The sequence below is a fragment of the Neopsephotus bourkii genome, unplaced genomic scaffold, assembly GCF_033783945.1.
Source record: "Neopsephotus bourkii isolate Nb327-2 ecotype Australia unplaced genomic scaffold, CSIRO-AGI_Nbou_v1 NB_991, whole genome shotgun sequence".
In the NCBI taxonomy this organism is placed as follows: domain Eukaryota; kingdom Metazoa; phylum Chordata; class Aves; order Psittaciformes; family Psittacidae; genus Neopsephotus; species Neopsephotus bourkii.
This window is the reverse complement of record NW_026901483.1, coordinates 3,690,956-3,712,283: the sequence shown is the minus strand read 5'-3', so window position 1 is coordinate 3,712,283 and position 21,328 is coordinate 3,690,956. Positions and strand designations below refer to the sequence as shown.

At 45.2% G+C, this 21,328-nt stretch overlaps 1 long non-coding RNA gene across 3 annotated transcripts in view; it reads right to left on the bottom strand.

The window, feature by feature from the left end:
• LOC133215607 (uncharacterized) overlaps nucleotides 1-21,328 on the bottom strand; it is a 356,656-nt gene that overhangs the window by 9,289 nt on the left and 326,039 nt on the right. For all 3 annotated transcript variants that reach the window (XR_009726429.1, XR_009726428.1, XR_009726427.1), the window contains 2 exons: nucleotides 9,834-10,084; nucleotides 5,920-6,047 (listed from right to left, as the gene is read on the bottom strand). This is a non-coding gene — a long non-coding RNA (uncharacterized LOC133215607). The remainder of the gene's footprint in view (nucleotides 1-5,919; nucleotides 6,048-9,833; nucleotides 10,085-21,328) is intronic.

Genomic DNA, 21,328 nt, shown 5'->3' with positions numbered 1-21,328 from the left:
ACTGCTATTAATGAGCATCTGGGATGAGTATGGTATCTAGTACTATGGATCTCATGATCTGTACAATAAAGGCTGATTTTAATTGACTTTTGCTTCATATAGCAAATCCCAATTGGAGAAGTTCCAGGATGCTGCTAGTGAAGAACTGTGGGCGGGTGCATGTTTTGAAGTGATGGTAAACATTGTGACATATACTGTGTGTACCACATATTCTCATATGCACATTTTGACTTTTGTTGCCTTGGCTTTCACACAGCATTGCTAACAGAGACATCCCTATTTGCCAGTTTGAGTGGAAATCTGTTAATACGTGAATACTGCTCGCCAGCATGTACCACTAGTGCTGGACTTCCAGTACTTCTCCCATGAAACACCCAGCCCTGTGCACTCAGAGGGGCTATTTGCTCCCATTTGAGTAGCACTGGTGGGACTGGGCAAATGAGGAGTGATGAGATTTGCTATGAGAAACCACAGCGTTGGGAACTTGTAACTCAGCTCAATATGATCCACTATTTATCAGTGTAAGTAACATCACCAAGAAGGCCTCGCTCCTTTACTGCCACAAATTCTTCCTTTCAAGAGATGCTGGTAAGCTAATGCCAAGTTGGGTTAAGCCACTTTACCACTTAGACTACTATGGCTATTAAAATACCTTTAAAGGTCTGGGACTAACAGCCAGATTACCCATATAATGTGCTTTAATGATTAGCCAGCCCTTCTGCTTGAACTGAAAATTGTCCTGAATCCACAAGAGCTCTTTGGAAACCTGGACTCAGCCAAGGTTTGAACAGGTTTTTTAATCTGAGGCATTAAAAAGTCCCCTGCTACATATCCCAACCTGCTGGCTGCAATATCGTGTGGCCAATACTAGACTAACAATTTGGGTTTAAGCTCCTTCTAGAACAAACATTTGCATCACATACAGCAAAGCTACAAGACATTTCTAGGCACTGAAGCTATGTGCATCCTCTCCCTAGCACCAGAGTGCCCAGGGCACAGGGAGGGTGCTGCCCATGCCATTGCCCATGATCCCCACAGAGCCTCCATTACAGCAGCATCTCCGCTTTACCACTGACATAGGCTTTTTAAAGGCAAGGCACAAAAGAGGATACACTTTTCCTCCCTGCAGCACAACCACTTCTCACAGAGACCACCTGGTTGCAGATAGCTGTTAGACAAGATTCATGCAGGAGAGACTTGTATCTGTGTGAGGGAGCCAGTGCAAAGTAGCTGCTCAAATCTGCTGTGCTGAACACACAATGAAATCAATGCTGGTGAATGGGTGTTTCTGTGAGGTAATACTCCCATCACATCCAATTCTAACATTATCCAGCAAACTGCCTTGCCAGGAGCCTTCTTTGTATTGCAGGAAGCCATCTGTGATGGTAACTAAAATGAGAACAGAGCAGGATTCGCTGTGGAACGCTCGTCAGAAGTACTCCCCTCAAGTGCACTCTCTGTGGTTCCCATGTTGTCAGAAGCAGCATCTCTCCGGAGGTGAGGAAGGTGTTATCCACACCAGCCCGACCAGAACGACCCCAAAATGGACACTGTGCCTTTCACCTACAGCCTTTCATAGGGGGTCTGTCCAACATCCATGGCTGGAACCATAATTCTTCCTTGGCTGCGACCATTAATTGCTATGGAGATGGTGGGTGGGACAGAAGATCATTCTGAACATGTTATCTAAAGCCTCAGTTTCAGTCTTTTTAACATATCTCTTGGCAGAAAGTGCTGATTGTTTTCATTGATCTTGGCCGCTTCTGGTTTAATTTTTCTTTCTCTATCTCCAAGTCTCTATCTTGGGTCTCTATCTTTGCCAAACTATTCATTCGCTGCAGGATAATCATGAGGTTTTGTTTCAGATAGCTTCCTATTTTGTCCATCTTTCCGTTCTATTGTCCGTATATTTTGCTCTGCAAATTCCACCTTATTGTGCAGTGGCAAGTGGCTATCTGCTAATGCCAATATTACTCCTTGAGAATCCTCTTTCCTTGCATCATCCAGGGTTTAAGTGGAAAGCCTTCAGCACACTGCAAATATCACTCCTGAGAATATCCATCTTTTGAGGTAGCTGATTTTAATTAAAGAATACTCTCCCCCCCTCCTCTCTCTGGATTATACTTTAATTTCAGTCTCTATCACAACAGTAGATACTTCTTAAGATAAAATGTATTTTCGTCTCTTTTCACCCATGATTATCTGCAGTTCTTAAACACTGGGGGTCAGATGCCGGTCCCTAGTTGATGTAGTTCAGGAATAATTCTATTCAAAGGAATTAATTCAGAACAAAATTGGCATTAAGTTCAAAATAAGACAAGATGTTCATAACAGTCTGCTTTTATTACCTATGCGAGAGTGAAGCTCTCAGAATTATCAGTAATCACAATTGTGGTAATAAACAATAATCTCTGAAAGGTATTAACACCTTTACCTGAGCATTTTAGACATAAATGCATTAAACTGCTGTCATAGGATGAAATGTCATTATCCTAATTTTACACAAGGGGAATAAAAGGTGGCAGGAAGTTAGGAAAGCAGCTGAAAGTCATAACAAGAACTGAACCATCTCCTGATCTCCTGCTTCTAATCTCCCAAGCACAGAGAGAATCTGTTCCCAAGGGATATAAAATTGAGGTCTTGAGAGGTAATGGTTATGAAAGAATCAACACTATTCCAACACAAGAGCAGTTTGAGTTTCTGCCTCCACCTTCTTGCCAAATGATGACTGAAATACTGCCGGTATCATATCTGAAATGGTTTGTGTGTGATTCATTCGCACAGTCAGACCATGTCCACACTTCTCACAGAAGGGGTTGAAGTATGGTCCTGGGCAGAGAAAGTCCAGCTAGAGATTTAAAGCTTTACTGCTGCAAAGGAAGCTGGAGGGAAGCCATGCCACTTTTGAAGCCAAAGGCAAAGCTTCTTATTATGGCAGAACAAGGATCCTGGCCAGGGTCCCTATGGCTATGAGGATCCCCTGCAACCAATCAGTGCTTCTTTGTATGTAATACATGGATGTGCATATACATACATATCTATATGTGTGACAGTGAAGCACAGATGAATATAAACCCACAGAGAAACTATGGGATGAGTTCAAGTTGGCAAGACGGGCTTGTTCTATTTTCTGTCTACTGAGTGCTATGAAGCAAGTTGTTGAGTCATTGCACCAGCCATTATAAGATTGGTTTTCCCCCTTTTCTTTTATCTGCTTTTTGCTTGCTTGTTTCAATGCCCACTCCACAATATAGATAGGTATCTCTGCTTGGCCATGCACTTCTGATCTACACAGAATCAAAGACAAAATCATGCATGTAGGATAAGTGTAGGAATAAAATGTGCCTTGGCAAACTGCTTGAAACTGCCTTTCTGCCAGTAAGCCATTAATTTGCACTTCTTTGTTTTCTCCAAGCTCAGAATAATTCCCATCTGCCTTGACTCACTATCTAGCACAGAAAGGAAGAAGTCCCTTTTCTGAGAATGGATGAAATCGGAAAGGTTTTGTATTAATGAAGAATGAGGCTTGGAATTCTGGGCTTTCTAACACTGGGACCAAAAATAACTTGAGATCCTGCTATTTTAATTAACTTCATTATGACAAGTCTGCCTCTTCTCCCTGTGTATGTTTTTCCAGCTTTTGTCTTCCTGGCCTGCCTATAGTATACGTATTCCCCTTCCTTCTTTCCTCTCGCTGAAGCTGAAGATGCAATCACATCTATGAACCATCTGGTTTTCAATTTACTCTCTTCCTCCATTGCACCGATGGGCTCTCTCGTCTTTCTGTCAGGCCAACAGTTTGGCTCCTGTTTGTCTAAGTTATGTTAACACACTGTTCCTCTTTGGGCACTCACTCCGTCTATTGTATTTGCTGAAATTAAACACCAGGGATTGTCTTAATTTTATTTTCTTCATCAGCCCAGGGAATATCCTCTACCTTTACAGCCGCTCTTCCTCCTTTTGTTGTTCCAGGGAACATTTTACGACTCTTGCTAAATATAGGCTAATATCTTATTTTTCTGTCCTCTCCAGATCATTCCCGTGATGAATGGTCAGAGCCTGCCTGGGAATGCTCCTGTGCCCAGTGAGCAATCTACTCACATGGGGTCAGACCCCTCCCAAAGGAAGCAGAGGAATCCCTGCAGCGCTCCCCAAGGGACAGGAGCCCATGATGAGCACAGTGAAGGGCTTGGCCACCCCCTGTTGTTCATTTCTGTTCCACACCTTTGAGTATGGGAAACCCCTTCCAGGGGTTGGTTCACCCATGAAATGAGTGGGTACATGCAAGGAAGCCTCTTGCATTGCCACAGCCAGCTACCATCACAGCCCAGCAAGGTTGTGCTTGGGAGGTAGACTTGTAACCCTGAGCTGTAGCAGGCGGCTGTAGATTCCCAAGGTGGCTGGGAAGTTCCAAGTAATCACAGTATGGAGCATAATGTGGACTTATATTTGTTACCTTACTTCCCTATAGTGCCTCCCCAGAGTCTTCCAAGGCATTCCATTCTTTAATAACCAGAAAGAGCTCAGAGATTTTTCTAATGAAAATGATATAAGAGCACACACAGTGTTATTATTAAAACCTCTCCCTTTTTCTCTAGGAACTGCTAAAATACATTTACAGTTTATATCCTTTTCGGTGAGCATTAAACTTTCTAATTTAAAATAATAAAGCCCTGGTTTCCTTGCTCACTTTCCCTTCTGTTTCAAAAACATAAGTCACTTTTTAAAGTCTTCTTATTTTGCTGAGTGATTTTTGGATTTCAATAAAAGTAACGCTGCGGTTACAACACTTTGTGAGATAAGCAAAAAGATTTTTTTTACAGCACAATTATGGAAATTTTAAAGAATCTTATAAATAACCTGCTATTTGCATATATGAGATAAGCATATTTTAGTAATGGCTATGACAGGCTAGCGAGGAAAATGTGTGGGACAGCTATAGAGCAAATACATCCAAACATAGACACAGGGAGGTGGGGTGCGTATGCACTTGAGCAGAGAAGCCGATGCTCAGTGGGCATAGGATCCCTGGGAGTGCATGGGGCTCCCTAAGGAGAGGGATCACCTAAAGCTCAGTTTTTCCACTTGCAGATGCAAGATCAGCATTCTTTTTCCTCTGTAACAAGGCATTTTGGTAGGTCCAGATGGTGTGCACTAGATATGAGTTAATATGCTGGGGTTTGGGTTTCGTTTCCTCTTCCCAGGGTACAAAGGCTTGGTTTTGCTTGTACCTCAGGGTATAGATGTGCTCTATCTTGCCTGGCCAGGCTCAGGGCTGGGGGACATGGGAGCCTGTGGCTTGTGCTGCCCATCCCATGGACTTTGCCTGCTTGTGGCCATCACGCCTTATAGCAGCAAGGGTTTAGAGCCTCCCTGAGGCACATCACTGGGCACAGCAGGCTGATGGCTACTCCAGGCTGCCCAAAGACTAACACAGCCCTAAATGTTCCTGGAAAACCCTATCTTCAGCACAGGCCCATGTCTTCATCTAGGGTGGAATGAGCGTGTAGCCATAGCTGCCTGAAGTTTCCAAGAGGCTGAATGAACTGAACTGGTCTGTGCATGCCCTGATTCTTTTACGTGCCTCTGTATTTTTAAGTTAGAAATTGTTCTTCTGGTCGTGCTTCAGAGCCGTTAGGAAGCTCAGAAAATTAGTGTGGCAATTTCCTCTGTCCTTTGTTGGAGAGGAAGAGTCCACACGCACAAAAACTGCACTGGCATCTCAGCTGCATAAATAGCCTAAATTGCTGTCATACAAAAAGGCGATTTAACTAACAGAAACCCCAACCAACCAACCCCCCTCCACACACACTTTGCTGTCCCCATTAAAACGGCAGGTTTCCATTCTGTGGATCTCCCAGCCATCTGCTTAGCCCTTGAAAGAGTCCTTGAGAAAGCCGAAAAATGAAAACCACTTACTTGCTGAAAACCAATCTTGGCTTCCCGGTGCCTTTGCTTTCAGGGGAGTTCCACTCGAGGCTTGATTTCTCTGAGTGCAGATCCTCAGTATGTCCTGAACAATTAGATGCCTTTGAGGATGTTGAAAGCTAGACATGAAAAAACAAATCAATCAGGAGGCTTGTTTGACAACTGACACTGTAATGCAAAAAACCCACCACTAAATCACATCATCATTAAAGAAACACCCCAAAAAGCCTCAAACCCAAAGTCCAAACTTAACAGAAAATGTACCAAACAAACCCTTGCCTCTAGGTTTTAAACCAGACATTTTTCTTACCTAGTTTTCATTAGTCTGCCTAGAAAAAAGAACTGCAGAGGTACACATCAATCTTTTCCTTCCCCTGCTGAGGCAGATGACCTTTATGAGAAGCCAAAGGCCCCTGGCTTATGCAGCGCAGCCCTGGACCCTCCAAAGGGTGCTTGGGGGTTACTAATGGATTTCCTCTGGCCCCTGGTGGCTGCAGATGCTCCTTCCTCAGCAGGGAATTGGGAGGAGATGGGGTGAGAGCAGCCCATGGGGCTACAGGGGGACCCTAAACACAGCCCTGGGCAGAAGGTGGGTGATGGCATGAGGCATCCAAAGGCAGCAAGCAGGATGAGAGCTCCCCAAGCTGCAGGAAACGTTGTAGTTTTAACCAGGCTCTCACAGAAGCCTGGCCCGTCTGCAATGGAGACAGGTAGGATTACAAGCAATCGCTGATTCCCAAGCAGTTGATGTTCACAGGAGAAACAGAAGAGCAAGAGAAGGGGCAGTTTTGCCTCCTCAGCTAATGATCCTTGACTCTCTTACTTTGTGTTTGTGGTAGCAACCACAGCGAGGTCACACATGAAACTGTGGAAACACAAGGTGTCGTTATTAAACGTATCAATGGAGTTTATTAAATGGAACACAGGATACTGGGTAGTGTAAGCTACCGCTGGACGGGCTCGGGGTCACGCAGTCCTCCCGCCTTTGTGTCACTGGCTCTTGGATTAATACCATGAGCTCACAGCATGGGCCTGATTAGAAGGCCGGGTCCCAGATGGTTTTACCTCTGCCCTCTGTTAAGTCTTTGTTTGCAACGTGAGCAACAAGCTTTTCAGCTCATCACCACGGCGCCACGTTCAGAGCGCTCGGGTCTTTAACCACCTCCGGCAGATGCCGTGTTCAAAACGCCCGTCTGGCAGGAGCAGGGCACAGAGGTGGAATCATTATCTCCTATTGTCCCATGGATTGTTTGGGCTCTGGAAATTCTGCCGTTTTGAGCGTTTTTTGCTTTTCTTTTTAATCTTCCCACCCCGCACTTTTCTTCTCGGTTTCAACCTGCACCAGGAGGGCAAAGAGAAAAGGCTGCTGAAAGACGGTTTTTGCTTGCTTTCTCTCAAGGGATTCCAGTTCATGGCAAAGAAACTAGTCGCTTTGACAGGAAAAAGTAGTGAGTTAGAGACCCTTCATCGTAACAAGGCACTTTTCCTCTTTGGAGCCCCTGGATTGCTTGCACGGACTGGGGAGGGCCAAAGATGGAGAAAGCAAAGAGAAGCTCAGGCTGCACTGAAGGGTGAGGGAGTGTTCCACGTAACTCATGGCATGCAGATGGGAGGAAGGGATTTGGCATGATGGTGATCACTGTGTGATTAGAGGTGACAGGAACAATAGTGCATGGCTGTGTCTACAGTACTTGTTAGCAGCCCGCTGGGCTCTCAGGAAAGAGGGATGTCTCTTGTTACTATACTTGCAAAATGAAGTGGATGGGACTCTGTAAAACGGAAGGAAGAGCAAAAGAAATCAAATGTGAGGACTTTGGAACTGTTGGGTGACACTGTTCTTTTAACAGCCACAACAAAGCATGACTAGCTGTGGAAAAGTGGGACTAATGCAGCGTTAAGCCATCCCAGTTCTGGACGATCAGGGAACTAGGACATCTCAGGGACACAGGCCATGCTGCTGTCCAATATCGAGTGTATCAAGGCCCATTCAATGGTTTTATCACACTGACCATCCATACTGACTGTACAGTGTGCTTTGCTCAGACAGAGGAAGTGCAAACTAGCCAGGAGGAGGATGCAACCACCTTGGGCAGCATCACTGACAGCTCTGCTCCTTCCAGTCCTATTCTCCCTACTGTAACACAAAGGGAACTCCATGTGGACCTTTCCCTGACACAGGAGGCAGAACAGAAAGAACCCAGCACCGTTAACCATGTTCCCAGCTTTGGCAGCATCAATGCGCAACACAGCAGCTGGAAGAGCTATTCTTACACATGACAGCAAATCCATGTTTGTGGGCTGATCCAAGCCTAGTGACTGGTTAACAGTCGCTCTTTTATGTGATCTTAAAAAATAAAGACCATTTTTCCTGTAGCTTAGCCTTTTTCTGCTCTCCAAAGCTTGGGCTATGATTGATGGAACTGCCTCACATTGTCAGAACTTACATGAACTAATATACAATGGAAATGCCTTTCTTTATCTGTGTTTATTGCCAGCTCCATCCCAGCCCAAGTTGTGTTTCTTTCCAGGAAACCCATGATATACACCTGGCTGCCTATTTGCCATTCTTCATGTTGGTTATTTACCGTTCTCTACCTTTTATCTATTCTATGAACATTTTGCCCTAATTGCTCAGCTATTTCTTGATGATCCTACTGCAGTTGTTTGTCAAATCCTTTTATCCATTAATCTGTGAGACCCTTCAGTTGCTATTCATCTGCTACAGAGGTTTTTCACCACCAGTGGCTGTCAATCACATCTCCCTTCATGTCATGGTCTTAAAAGGAACATAATCACGGCTGACCACAGTCATTTGTGGAGCCAATTAGATGGGAACATCATATCCTAACTTTTGCTGTTCACCTGTACTAACACCCTTATAGCTTCCTTTAGAAGCCAAGTTCTTCCTACCATGAGGTTTGTGGATATTCTGCTGTGTGCAGTTTTATTCTTAGCTGGGCAAAACCCTCATTCAGCAAAATGAAATCCTTCACCCCTGTTTGCTCCCACCGTAGGGCAGCACACCTTACAATGCAGCTGGGATTCCTGCCTCTTCCACTGAGCGAGACGAGACCTGCCCCGCTGCCTCCTGCTCTTCTTTACATGGACTGGAGCAAAACTCCTGCAAGCCTTATCCTATGGGAGCTTGAACCACCTGTAAAGCAGAGTTCTGGCTTATGTGGATGTATTTTGACAGAGACAATTAAACCTGCACAGGCCACTGCACATCAGGAGGCTGCAGAATCTGACACTCATGTTCAGCACACTCCACCATTAATACATGGAGGTGCTGTGTCTCGTGCTCTTTCCCAGGTCTAATTCCTAATTCATTAATCTGAGGGTCCCTTGTGCTGACCAAGAGCTAGATATACACCACCTTGTGCTGTACTGATCACAATGTATTCCAAAGAAGCATGACTGGTGTGTTGTGCCACTGGCCCTCCTCCAGTGATATCACCCAATTTCCAGCCTAAAGATCCTCATTCCTTTTGACAAGGAGTCGTGGTGTCAGTAAGACTGGAGATACAGAGACAATAGCCTGGAACATGGGCTTCTGTGCCAGATTGGCACCTCCTTCCTGGATAAGAGAGGCAAACCACATATGAAGAGGGTTCCTGCATTCAGACAGCCCACCACTGCAGCCTGGGCTGGGGCTGGCTTCAGCTCTAGCCAAGCTGCCTGGTTCTCTGCACCCTGCTCCCACTGCCTAGCTTTCTCTAAGAGCTTAGCAGGATGACGACTCACTTCAGTGAGCATCAGAATAAAATCCTGCATACAATTAAATGTGCCTCGCAGCGCTCTTCGCTAGGCAGAGCAGTGGGGCTGGGCAGCGTCTGCATTAATTCCACACTCTGTTTATCACAAGTCTGGCCTTCAATACCTACCATTGCTCCTAAATATATTACCTCTCGTTGCACTAATTGAACCTTTTGTCTGTTGGCTTTAAATCCTTCTTCCTGGGTTGCAGCCAAAAGCTTCTCTCTGCTGACAGGCTTGTCCTTCAGAATCCCTCCAGTTCAGGTGTGATCCATATGTGATGTTACATGCTCCCTGGACCTGCAGGCTGCCTTCTCCCACATTCAGATGATGTGGATGTGACAGGTCACAGGAGCTTGTGAAATCCTTGAGGAGCTCACGTGGAACAATTTTGTTCCTCCTGAAATGTAAAAACCACAAACTTTTACCAACATTTCTCTGCTAAAAGGCTAAAGAAAAATGCATTTGCTAGCTCTATGTCTGAAAACCACTTAGCTCCTTGTACTACTGCAGCCGTAATTTCTGACATTTTAACAAGGAGAGGTGATGTTTGCGGAGCTACAGCATTTAATGCTCTGAAATCCACAGGCAGATGCATCTTTCTATCTCCCTTTAATACCAGCCGCCCTGGGAATTACACCCACTGGGTCACTGCACTGACATTCCTTGATCCACCAGGCTTTCTGGGCTCTGCTTGGGTACTTACATCCTTTCTGCAGTCTTGGATCAAGCCCCGTTATTAAAGCAAAGGCATTAATCTTTCCATACTCCATAGTCCAACTTATCTCAGGCTTATGCTTGCAGACAGGTAACTCACCCTCATCCTGAGGTGGCCTGACTATTTCAGGAACCTTTACAGGAGTACATCATTTTGTAGGTAAGGCAATTACGAGCGCTTCTACTTCTGCATTATCCTTCCAAAGTTAGTCAGATCTAAGGTAACCTATTTTGTTTCAGGAATAGTTGCTGAAAAGCCCATTTTTATTATCCTGCACAAGACACTGCATACAAGAAAACTCAGCCACACTCTGCAGTGAGCAGTTTGCACTGGGAGAGGGTGTAGGAGCAGAGCTGATACACTCCCTGCACCACAGGAGACCACTGTACACTCTTGTCTCCATGATGTACCTTGTCGGCACCCACACTATCACAAAATAGCAATTCCAATAGTCACTGAGGCACCAGAATCTAATAACAGCTCGGGCTCCCAGTATCTCGGTTTTCATTGCTACTGCACAGTTCTGCCAATTTATGCATTAAGACTCTAATGGGTTTTATAGTCCACCTAGCCAGGTCTTCTCCCAGGCTCCTTAGCTCCTTCCAAACCCTGTTTCACATCTACTTCAAATCCCATTTCCAAGACTTATCCAGTCGAGACAAAACACCCTCTGCCTTCCTGCGGGCAGAGTGCCACACGCTGCAGGACTGCAAAGTTCCCTCTCATCCTCCAGAGCTTTGGGCTGGTTTGTCCTCACGACCCTGAGCAGTGGAAGTTATTATCACTGCTACCAGTGGCTTTGACCAGATTTGTCTCTAGTTCCTTTTCTTTCCAATGAACCCTCCCAGCCCCTCGTTTACGTTAGCAGAGTTCCAGGTCCTGTTGTCATGCCTAACCTCTAGCACTGCGATTCTGAATCCCAGTTTGGAACCAGTGGGCCCTCAGGCTCCCCCAGCAATAATGCAGCAGCTATCCCAGGAGCTGTTTTCTAGCACTAATGATTCCAAACCCTCATCTGAGTTTTAATTTTCTTCCAGCTTCGATGCCAAACCAGTTCAAAATCCCAACACTCATCATAACAACCAGAGCCTACTCTCTCTCCCCACTGCTGGGAGCAGTGTCATGCAGAGTCCAATCAGTGGGCATTCTGCCAGCATTAGCTCCAGGATTTCCATCAGAATTGGTCTAACTGGGCTGTTTGCCTAAAGCCACAATCCACTCCACACAAATATCCCCATTCCATAGTGAAAGCTCAGCTTGGAGGGGTAACCAAGTCTTTCAGCGGTCTCTCTTTCATGCTGGTCCCTGCCTCCCTGCATTAGGGGTATTCTAAACCATGATGGGATCCCCCTTCCATACCATGACAGGATCCTCTTTATGCCATTTATTACTCTACTTATTACAGCTTGTAGCTCATTATGCAAAGGACCATAAGTTCCTGGGGTATGGCCTGGATGGAATGGGATCATTCTACATGTCTCCATCCCAGTCATCACGGTCACTACTCCTTTCCCAGTCCGCACTGCAGTCAGTCTATCCAGCACAGCTGACAACTTCTGTTTATTTTTCTCACTTGCTTGCTTACTGGAGTCTCAGAACTCAAGTGTTCTTGTTCACCCTATGTGGCAATGATTTGATTTCTATTCCTGTGCTGCTCAGCCTCTCACAGCCTCGCGCTCATGGACTTGACTGCTGGGTTGCCACCAATCTGCCACCAGTAAAATGCAGTCTGGTGATGCCTTCAGACACCCCTTTCCCTGCCAGCATGGAGCAGAATAAAAATGGCTTGGCTTATATCTCTTTTACTGCACAACACTGGAGAAGCTCAGCGTGGCTCATACTGCCTTGTACCAGGCAATGTGGGGGCATTTCCATGTGCATTAACACACCGAAACACCAAAGCTGAGGAAAGACCAAGCCTGACAGCAGTGAGTCCTTGTTCAGATCTCTGGATGGAAGACAGCATCTTTTGGCTGCTGATGAGGACTGTGGTGCCCATGCACTGTTACATCCTCCGGCTTCCCTTATAGAGTCTAGTTTCAGAGGAAAACACTCATCTGCCAGTGCCAACCCTTTGTTTCTAGTGTTAGCTTTGCAAATACAGCTTTGGGTGACTATATTATGTATGACTAAATGATCATTCTGTGAAACAGACACGAGTTTACAACAGTTTTCCAGCCTGCTCACTTCAGATCTACCCATTTGCTTTGGGCTGGCAAGAGACCCATTGTGTGCCTAAGATACTCAGGGTAAGTTGTGCTGTAGCCCATGTTGTTTTCTGTATCATAACCCTTCCCATGAATGACCTCCTCACCCAGCCTCTGTAACTCTTCCTTGCTCATCCTGTGTGTTCTTCCTTGTGAAAGTGGTGAGGCACTTGCACAGGGTGCCCAAAGAAGTGGCAAATGCTCCATCCCTGGCAGTGTCCAAGGCCAGGTTGGACAGAGCCTTGGGCGACATGGTCTAGTGTGAGGTGTCCCTGCCCATAGCATTGGAACTGGATGATCTTAAGGTCCCTTCCAACCCATTCTATGGTTTTATGATTCTATGGTTCTATGATAGAAAGCTGCGGAGCTCCTTCAAAAACACATTGCTGAACACGTGAAGCACACAGAAAACAGATCTTCCTGTCCTTTCATGGCATAACCCGTGAACCACACTGCCCTTGGCTGTCAGACAGGGTATGGTGCCTGAAGGGCCATGCAGAGAGCAGGGGCTCACCTGCCCCATGGTGGTCCTCCTGTAGTGTGCGGGTCCCTGATGGCACTGGTTCCTCTGCAAGACTGCACATACAAGTTGTGATTTCCCATGCTACACTGTGGCAGCAACGCTGCTCATGCAGTGAAGGACCCTGTGATTTGTGGCCCTATAAAAGCTGAAAAACTCCATCATTGCCTTTTATATATAATTGAAAACACAATAATTGACTGCAGTGTCAACTAAAGAAGGCAGGCAGCACCCTTGGAGATACACACACACATTGACGGGCACACACACACACACACAGAGCCTCCTGCTGCCAGCCAGGCAGTGCTGCGTGACTTGTCTTAATAGAAGGCTTAAAATAAATCAGAATTATTTCCAGATTAGAGGGAGAAAAAGCCCTGTGAAGATGCTCCAGCCCAAGCACAAAGCACACAAAGAGAGCAGCCTCTCTGCCAGGCAGCACTGCGTTTTCTTTCCTCCGGTCCTTTGCTCTCTGCCCTCCTGCTCCCACAACCTGGCTTAACCTTCTTTTTCTGTCTGATGCAGGTGAACACAGCACATTGTGAAGCTGCTGCATCCACCCCGGTGTGTCTGTGAGCAGTTATGTGCCTCTCAGACTTTCTGCTTTCATATTCTTCACAGAGGTTTCAGCCAAGCTCCCCAAACCAATGTGGTTCCTTTCTGAATGCAGTTTCAACAGCTTTAAATACCCATCTACAACCATGGTACCTAAGACCATAAATTCTGTTCCTCCTGGTATGACCTAACCATGACCTAATCCTACAGAGCCTTTGACTTAAGGCCATGGCTTCTGGCAGAGTCCATAACAGGAGGTCAGGGATACACGGGAATGCTGTCCATGTCTTTGCCAGCTCAAGGCTCCCAAATGCATCACACCTGATGGATCTGGTGCTCCCACCTCTGATGCTCTGAATATTGGCATTTCAGAGCAAAACGAAAAGGTTTTCTCTTCTCCAATGGTGGGGGAACCACTGCAGCAACTCAGTCATTTCAGTGCCAAAGCACATGGGAACCCTGCATGATTTCCCTAGTGCTTTCACTGGAGAGCAACGCCTGGAAGATATGCTGCACAGCATAGGAGTAACATGAAGGAGATGGGAAGGGTGAGATCGGCATTGAAGGAGATGGGAGGAAAGAGGGACAAAGGATGAAACAGAATCAAACCCCCTTCCCCAAACCCCACCATCACCCCCCTTCATCTCTTTACACTGGGAGAACTGCTCAAGTATGTCATTTTGTTTACCTCGGGTGCTTTTAGGGCAAATCATAGAAACAGGCTGGTTTACTCTCTTTTTCAGACAGTTTCACTTTCAGCTTCTTCTGCACAAACAACACGCTACAATTTGGGGGTTGCAAAGGCTGCAGGGAAATATTGATTTCCCCACAATAACACTAAAACAGTTCGACCCAACATTTTCTGAAGGCTTTTACAAAACATACATTTTGAGGGACAAGCCTGACTTGACAGACGACTTTTAAAGAGCGCTGCCTTTCTTGCAGCTGCAGTAGAGCTGTTATTTACTCCTCCTTATTACAGAAAGAGAATTGTTGATGCTGGAAATGCCTTTTACTTAGGTAAATAGCTCTAAAGTTCCAGATTATCTGGCTATGGGAAAAGGTGCAGTGTAAGGCAAGGAAAGTTCTAATTATTCAGCTAATTAAAAAAGCCTTAATTATAATATGGACTAATTAATTTCTTTTGATACTTACAACTCAGACACTCCCTTGTATACCTCAGGGGTCCAGAAGTCTTAGTGAATGTAACAATGGGAACTGCTTCTTAGAAAAGCCAGCTGTCTCTAAGGCTTTTCTTAGCTTGGCAATAGTTCTGTATATGAGAATAGGGACTGATGGCCAATAGTACAGCTATTCCTGAGCCATCAGATCTCAAATGCAGAAGGTCATATGCCACCTCCGCTATCAAAGCATTCCAAAAAAAGACACCAAAGTACCATGAAGTGCACTACTGCACTGCGCAAACCGCAGCTCAGCTCAGCTCAGCATCACAGCCCCAATCACAGCCCCCTGTGGGGTACCACTGGACTAGGAACTCCAGAGCCGGTCTTTCTTTAAAGCACTCTGTCCCACAGCCTCATCACAGACTTCCAGTTCCTTCCTGCCTTGTGAAAGTGATCCGTGTCATCCAGCCAAGTGACAGTCCAGGAGCAGCGCTGCTCCTACACCAGCTTTAATGTGCCTTCTGCCAGCACTGCGCTCACAGGGGCACTGGGGATCACAGCTAACCCCTCCGGAGATGAGTAGCCCAGATGGACACACACGGTCAGGGGATGCCAAGAGGGAAAGGAGGATTATACTTCGACTCAAAGCCATTGCAGGGACCTTCTCCCTCTTTATATGCCATTTGCCTCAATTAGAGAGCCCTAATCAGTGTAATGCAAGGTACCAGATCTTAGCTTCTATCCTCTCCTTCTGGGTGGTGACTGATGTTACCACCTCCTCTGACTTCTGGGGCTTAGCTGCTCCTCTTGCTCAGGAAAACAGTCCAACTATGAAGGACATAGGCTTTATTTGCACCCTAGTCCCTCGCATCCAAAAACATATGCAGTGTCACCTGGGGTGGGAGGGGAAGCTAACAGACACCCTAAAGCCAGCTGGCAAACACTGAATACACTCAGATGCTATGAACCTTGAGAGTAAGAGGTGGGAGGAGTCAGTGCAGGGCCGCTGGGTCTGACAAGGAAGGGGCTATTTCTTGGGACGTTTGCCTTTTTCCAAAGTTAGCCAACAGGAAAGGCTTGATTCGGTGAGGGCCTCCAAAGAATTGCTCTGGGAGGTCAGTATCAGCTAACCTATTACTCTAGCATCCAATGCACCTTCACTTTTTTGTGCTCTCCCTTTCCACGTCCCAGTATCAGTGTAAAACAGCCACTGGGAAGTGTGGTGTGCCCAGGGAGAGCCTGCTGACATAGAGCTAGTAGAGACTGAACTTTCATGCTATGCTGACTCATTTCTTCCAAAGAGCATCTTAAAAGGCCAGATTTCTGAGAGCTTTTGAGATTCTCAGGTGCAGCATCTCAGCCTTGAAGCTGGTGACACTTCAGCATTACCTCTGCCTTTCTATGTTTCTTACAGCACATCACGTGAGAGGATCCTTCCCCACCCCTTCATCCCCTTGGAGGCTTCCGGAGGTCAAGGCAGGACAACAACACAACACACACTTGTTATATGCATAGTGATGGGCACTCAGTGGAACTGATTGTTAATATTACTCATAATGAACAATACATTTGCCCCGTCTTTGCAACTGGTGGAACGCTAATTCCCAGTGAAAGCAATTGTAGCATCTTATTTCTTGCTCAAGGCTCTAAATCTCTTCTCCACCCATTCATGTGTCATAGATAAGAGCTGCATTTACATCCCGTCAGTCACAGCCGGCTGCACAAGGAGGTGAAGCCACTTCACGCAGGTTCGTTAGCAATGCAAGACCCTTGCTCAGAACAGTAAACTTCATTCTGGCATCTTTGATGGCAAAACAGGAAAAGGAAAATTCAATTACATTTCAAACCCTAATAAAATTCACTTATCTTTGCTATTTTTAAAATACACCCTGCATGTGCCACTCGCACACGATCGTCTCCCTCTTAGAATGCAGTAAACCTTGTGTGCATCCTCACTCATCTCCTCTGTGAAGAATTAGACAGAATTAATAAGCTGGGATATTTGAATAAAATCCTTTTTATTTCATGGCCTGATTTTACTTCCATAAACTCTGCATTTATAGCAACCTCATAAATTACCAATGTATGTGGGAAATAAATACTCCTTGTCTCTCCTACTAAGCTGCAGACTTAGCGAGCACATCTCTCAGAATTGCAGGAAAAGGAAAGGATATTTTCTTTTCAACTCATTCAACTGGAAATACAATTTTGAGAAAAGCAAAGCAGTGTTTCCCTTTCACTGTTTCCATTTCATTTGGGCTGATAAATGCCTCTGGGACACAGCATTTCTGGTTTTACCTTTTCTCAGCTGTCTGTCTTTCTCTCTTTCTCCCTCTTCCCCCCTGTTTCAATTGGCCTAAAAATAAGCCTGGCAGCTGCAGAGTGTTGGCTGTCATAGGGATTGTTGGTATATGACCTTCTGTCCATAGTGGAAGAGGTCTGGTTTCCTCTAGACAGGCAGTGAGCAAGCTGAAAAGTGGTTTGACTATCTCCACTGATGGCATTAACCAAAGGATGTTTCAGAGATGTCAACATCCCATGGTTAGGTAGGCAGCCAGATGTGAATGATGGGACTTCATTACAAACAGTCCTATCCAATAAAAGCATGCTAAGACTTTGAAAGAAAAGAAAGCCACTGTGAACTCATGTCCTTCTTTCTTCTGCTGCTGCTGGCAGCAAGGCACTGAATCAGTGTGAAAATTGAGCAAAAATTAATCTTTGCTTCGTAATCCATTATTTAAAAGGGAACACTCACTCACTATAATTTTCAAGTCACTGCTACAGCAAAGTCATTCTGAAATCTGTAAGTTTGCCATAGAGGAAAAATAGCAACATAAGACTAGGTCTTGAGACTTGCCAGAGTGCCAGACTCTTGATGTGCTTACTGCATTTACCATTCACAATTCTGTGCTGTAGTTAGAGCCTTCCCAAGGTCACCCCAAACATCTCAGAGCCCTCAAACATCCATCTCTGATTCCCAAAAGCTAACATGGACATGGAAAAAGCCTGACCAAGTCATTGGGGTCACTCAGTTACCAGAGAGCATCAGGAGCAGAGCCTTGCAGCAAACCAAAAGCCTTTGGTCATAGTGAAGCCCATGGCCACACCATACCTCAGTCACCAAAGTGGCTGGCCACACGCTCCCTGCAGACACCCGTAAGGAAATGATGGGCAAGCTGGGATCACGCACACCAGGTTCAGCAGCACCTCTACTAGCCCCAAATCCTGCTCTGGTAGAGATATGGGACTCGGGACCTTTTCATGCCTGCAATAGCTTGAGTGATCATAGTGTAGGAGAGCACAGAGTTTGTTTAGTCAGGGTTTCCCTTCAGCACAGCTGTCACTTGAACATCAATTTCTTTGTCTATACCACGCTGAAAATGAGAAGAGACAAACTACACAGCTGTGTGCCATTTGTCCTGTGCCTGCCCGCTGTCCTCCAGCCTTGTGTGTGATTCTGGGGAGCAGGAAGGTTCAGAGGATAAATCAGAGAAACACTATGCGGCTATAGGAACCAAGCCCAGATCTTTAGGAAGGCTTGAACCAGGTCACTGAATCTCTCTGTGCCTACTTTTCCTTCCTAAAACACGGCACTAAAACACATTTCATACTTCTGTATGTAGATTATGTTTGGTCTCCTGCTAGCTGGCTTGCAACCTGGGATGCCGGTCTCTGCTGGGGTCCGTAAGATTTAATGTAATACAACAACTCTACTAACAACAAAATACATATGTTACTGAGCATGACACACATACACACAAATCTGGCTCCTGCTATGACACAAGAAAGGACTAGCAGGGAAATTTGTATTTTGTTTCTGCTTTTAGGAGAAAGAAAAGGCAACAAACAAACAATAATGGTAGACTATAAAACAGCAATAAAAAGAATGGAGATTAAACGGCAGCATGCAGGGACTTTAACAGAAATAAATAGCCAAAAATGCCTAAATTTGTTTCCATTGTGTCTGAAAAATAAATCCAGGATGGAGAAACCCTCTCTTCCCTTCCCTCTCCCCGTGCCACAGGCTGCCTAAAAAAAGGTATTATGGAAGGAAAAGACTGATACTTACTTTGAGAATGTGTTAACTTTTAAACAGCTTGAATATTCAAATTGGAATAAAAATATTCCTTCAATTAAAAATTATTAAAATTAGCTCAAAGTATTTTTTTGGTGTGTTCACTGCAAGAATTTAATAGGATCTAGTGCTCAGCAAAGCTTTGAAGCAAAAATAACGTCTCAGGAGCTCATTACGCATTAAATCCTATCAAAAAGCAGGATCCCACTATGAAATTAACACAATTTGCAAATCATTATTGCAGGCTACTCCTTCCTCTGTGCTTTTGGTCACTTTTAGCTCAAATCTGCGATGCTGTCAAAACCACCACCACCACCTCAAACCACTCACAGGAAAATGGGCACTGTATCTCGCAGCATCCTGAGCGGCGAACAGCACGGTACAATAGTCACACAGAACAACATTATACGCAGGAGAAGCTGTCAGGAGAGCCGAGAAGTAGGAAGAGAAGTGAACCAAGGGATGTGGATCAAAACCTTGTTTTGGGAACTTTTTATATGGTAGGAGGTTTTGAACCCTGTGCTTTCCCCAGCTTCTGCAAAGGCGATGGTGTAGTTTTCAGTTTCCACCTTGAGTCTTAGCACAGCTGAATTAATTGGTTATTTTCCAGGACATGTTTGCTCACAAGTGTTCATGAAATATGAATCACTGGACAAAGTCTCCTTTTAATGAAATGCTGGTTCTCATTGCCTCTTGTCTGCATTGGAGGAAGACTAAAACAGGACAATCAATACGGTCTGAAGCAGCTATAGCTCGTTAAGATTCTAGGCTGTCAATACAGTATATGTCTATCACTCTGGGGGCTGCTGAAGTGTTGGTGGTAATGGCACTTTACTACTGTATTTGTTAAAGTACTTGTGGTGTCTGCTGAAACTTAGCAGGTATTGGCTGCCTTCAGTGTTTTTTGGGGGCAAAAGGAGGTGACAATTAAGGGGGAGTCATCAGTCTCCTTGACTGTCCTGGGCTAATGTGACAACCAATGCAGCTGAGTTAGGGGATTCGTCTCCATAGAGCCTAGCTGTTATTTTTAATGCAGTATGTGGAATATTAAACTGTTTATCTTGTTATTGAAGCCATAAGAAGGCTCTTTCATGTCATCATTTCTATTTTATTTTGTTTAGAGTCCTTCATTAACTTTTCATATGAAAGATCTGTAATTTACATCTTCAAAGAACTTTCAAAATGTAAGTTTTAGGGACGACAAGTGCTGTGTGTGTACACTTCTATTCTGATGGCAAAGTCAAATCGCAGAAATACCATCAGGAATGTTTCTTCATTTTCTCTTTTATTTATGAGTAAAACACAGGGGATTTCTCTGGGAAAAAAGGAAGCATTCTGCCTTGATACGAATCAGCACAAACAGAAGGCTAAAGCAGTACTGCCTCTGAAAGCCTAGAGAAGGTTTTATGCTGGTCCAGGGCAAAAAGCCCTGAGTTCATTAGCGATAGTTTAACACCAGGGATGTTCTGCATCTAAGTACTGAATTTGCTTTGCAATCTTAATTCTAAACAGCCAAAACCCAACCCCAACCCCTCAAACCTGCAGGAGGGTTCATTCCTCCCTGTTAGGTCAGGGAACATGGCCTGGTTTTTGGACACCTGGGAGCAGAGTGAAACCCTGACCAGTGCTGTTAAGCTTTATTTCCCTGTTCCTGTGTTCAGTCCTGATAAGAAGGGCAGCTTGAAAGACCATTGCACTGGGATGTTTCATCAGCAACCGCAGCAGGGTGCAGAAGCTGCACACCAAATCCTTGCCCCACAGAAGTCAGCACCAACATCCTGACCCTCCAAAACCATTTGTATTACCACACCTAAGGGCAATAACCCCCCCTCAAGTCAAGTCCCTTATTATAAATCAATCAATGCCCAAGATTGCTAACACATTCGGTTTACAGTGTGATGGTAAAGCGGTTAAAAGCTTGGCCCTAAACAAATCAGATTTTGTATGTTTGGTTTTATAAACGCCCGTAAAGGGATCAGATCTTTCATCGCTGTTGGCAAGGGGGAGGGAGAGAATCCATCAAGCCACACAGAACTAATTATCACGACTTAGTGGAAAAAAAATTGGGGCTATAAATGGTAATCCAAGTAGAAAGGTTTCTTTCAGTACAGAAATGCACCAGAGCCTGTAGAAGCCTGACAGATCCTGAGCTGGTACTAGCTGAGGAATCAAAAGAATTAGGGCCACGCTGGAGAAAAGGGACTTCTGGCAATGACTGGGAAAACGCTGGAAGCTGGAATTGTCTGCCCATGTTCGTACATGTAAGCTGTTATCTCAAGGTGGTATGGCCTTATCATGCCCTAAAGCTGTACCACCACCACAGCTCTGGGGGTTGCCCTGCTGCATGCTGGAGGCAGATGTGCTCATCTGACATCTCCCTTGGGTGGTCATGCTCCCATGGTACTCAGTTCCCTTATTCCTCTGTTTGATCCCATCTCTTTTGCC